This window comes from Corticium candelabrum, chromosome 1, assembly GCF_963422355.1.
Source record: "Corticium candelabrum chromosome 1, ooCorCand1.1, whole genome shotgun sequence".
Taxonomy (NCBI): domain Eukaryota; kingdom Metazoa; phylum Porifera; class Homoscleromorpha; order Homosclerophorida; family Plakinidae; genus Corticium; species Corticium candelabrum.
The window spans coordinates 5,257,155-5,259,889 of record NC_085085.1 but is presented as its reverse complement, the minus strand read 5'-3'; the positions used below and the strand labels follow the sequence as shown (position 1 = coordinate 5,259,889).

Sequence of the window (2,735 nt, the reverse complement as noted above, 5' to 3'; positions counted from 1 at the left end):
TTTCTCGATGCAAAGGGTGCAGCTACTTTATTCAGACGCAGGCAACGGCCAACCGATGAGAAAACAAGGAGAATGGAGATCATGAGACAACGTCGTTGACAGGCGCTTCAGTATGCACGAAAACCTCTCTCTGCTGGGAACAACAGTATGAAGTACGTCATCTAGGGAATTAAACGCATACAGCCGACGATTGCAAACACAGACACATGCTGCCACTCACCTCTGCAACCTCTATGAAGGAACTGACCTCGAGGACAGGCTAGTGTACAGATGTACACAAGACTAATGGTCTCTCGGAGAACTTCTTTGCAAGGATCGACTGCAGGTTTGTACGACCGATGACCTAATCACCGTCAGAGACAGGGAATGCGGACAAATTAGAAGATACGGTCACACAAGAACGGAAGCATGGTTATGTACTGTATCTATATATAGTGGCTAGTTATAGCTGTAGTATATAAATTGGTGACGATGTAATGAACTCTAGCACCAGTTTACGCCTACACTTCTCAAGCAGCGCACATGAACTGTCCCCCTAACGTAACAATCAGAAGCCAGACGCGGGTACGTTTAGAAGTGTAAATGGCTTTAAACGTAGAAACTTGCATCTTTGTGGCAGTCATATGCAGAAAATATAAAATATGACGAGGTGGCCTAGGTCACGTGCCTAGAGAAAATATGCCTTACAATGCCTAGCAACTTGGGATGTAAGTAAGATGAACTTTCCCACAAAAACTTGCTAATGGTGTACCAACACTGGTTCTCCATACCTTGAATTTGAACTGTACACCTGTAGGAGTTCTTTACCTCACCACTCTCTCACGCCCTTTCCCTACTTCATACACTACATAAGACGTACATACAAACAGTAAATCAATTTACAAGTATTGTCAGTCTAGTCTATGGATATGGAGCATCACATCCTTTCCCTACGAGAGGTTTGCAGGTTATGTGGCTCCAGGTTCAATTATGAGGACCGTCAGTACAAATGTCTAAACCACAAAGACAGGATTCTCCAGTTGTATAAGATAGATGTTGGAACAGATGATGTTTCTGTGCATCCTACCAATTTCTGTGTCCGCTGCCATCTAGCAATGCATCGATTTACAAAGAGGCAAGGAGCCTCTGTTCTTGTACCTCTCTGCAGAGAGTGGATGCCACACTCAGAAAACTGCAACAACTGCTCCAGTTGTCAGCAACAGAAGAAAGGAGGAAGACCACCCAAAAAAAGTGAAAAAGAATCGACTTGTTCCCACAGGTCAGCCAGCAATCAAATTGACCGATCTAATCCAACAAATAGAAACAGTAGCACCAGAAGCCCTATGTTCAGAAGACCTTATTCAAGCAATCCAACTATCTAATTTCATCCAATCTGAGTCATTAGTACCTGTTGACTTGTTCAAGTGCCCTGTGTGTGAAAAAGTTGTCAATAGCCCAGTTGAATTCCAATGCAACCATTTAGTGTGCAAGAAGTGTGCCATTCAACACTTGCATCAGTCTCCCTTGTATGACTGTCCCCAGTGCCAGCTGTCTATAAACAAGGAGCACATCAAGAGTCCATCAGCAATAACACTTGCATCATTAGCATCACTACAGATTACTTGCAGTAACCCACACTGCAACAACACCATGCGTCTGGACAGATTACAAAAACATTATACTTATTGTAGCAAGGGAGAGGGATCAGACAAAGAGGAGATGCCTACCCCACTCAGACAAACCCTAGGTACAGTCCTTGCGGCACCCTTAATGCAAACACCAAACACAATCGAGAAAAGAGCAGCCAGCAACATTGTGAGAAGAATGGTCAATTCTTCATGTGAAGATGCTTCAGACTACTTCGTTTCATTGAAGACAAGAGGAAAGGTAAGGAAAATAGAAATGCAATTCAACTGCCTAGTGACAGTGACTCTCTATGATCTACAGCCTATAACTTATGTTCGTGTCCCAATGCCTGTTGCAACATCAACTACAAGCTCCAACTCTACTTTACGGCAGCGATCAAAGCAAGTGTCTCAAGTCCAAGACATAATTTCTGGAGAACCTGCAGCATCAGCTGTCCAGCTAAAGAATGAACTAAGACACCTAAAAAAGGAAAGAGATGACCTTTTGAAAGAAGCTGGGTTGATACCTACTGGTCTTTATGTAACTCAAGAGGAGAGCCTCACCCTGAAAGCAGATTTATCTATACCCTGGACCAAACTACGAGCTCTTAGAAGGTAGACACAATACTTACTTAGCTGCATGTTCAAGCTCTTGCTCACTGTCTGTACTTCAGATGGCTATCACGCTGGGTTGTGACATTGGCTAGTGAGAAGAAACAGAGAGCTGTTAGAAACCTGGACGCCAGTTGATATTGAGGGTGAGACTATAATACTAACATTCAAACTGCCAACAGGCGGAGAAGAACTCCGGTCATCGCCTTGTGTCTTTGTACCCTCTCTTCCAAAAACAGTACACTCACTTCTGAACGAGTTTGATAAGTAAGCCAGATTAATCATGCTAACAAACAAATACAAAAACTCTCACCATTGCAGAGCCAACCAACTTGTCTGGCATGAAGTGATCCCTGAAGATGAAGTGTGGTTGAAGGTTGGAGGGGACAAAGAAGGATCAACGTTCAAATTGTCTGTCCAGCTAGCCAATGTGCCAATTGTGAATTCAGTTAATCAGTTACGTCACTAACCGAAAGTTTGGAACAATGTGCTTCTGGCAAAAGTCAACTTTCTAGATAC

At 43.3% G+C, this 2,735-nt stretch overlaps 1 long non-coding RNA gene across 2 annotated transcripts in view; it reads right to left on the bottom strand.

Annotated features, from left to right (window-relative positions):
• Nucleotides 1-770: 770 nt before the first annotated feature.
• Nucleotides 771-2,735, bottom strand: part of LOC134194889 (uncharacterized) — a 1,971-nt gene continuing 6 nt past the window's right edge. Inside the window, exons 1-5 of one of the 2 annotated variants that reach the window (XR_009972260.1) lie at nt 2,530-2,735; nt 2,382-2,466; nt 2,237-2,307; nt 1,388-1,531; nt 771-1,284 (exon numbers count right to left, since the gene is read on the bottom strand). The exon at nt 2,530-2,735 is cut by the window's right edge and continues 6 nt beyond it. This is a non-coding gene — a long non-coding RNA (uncharacterized LOC134194889). Of the gene's footprint in view, nt 1,532-2,236; nt 2,308-2,381; nt 2,467-2,529 lie in introns of both variants that reach the window. The other variant, XR_009972259.1, reaches the window with a different exon arrangement.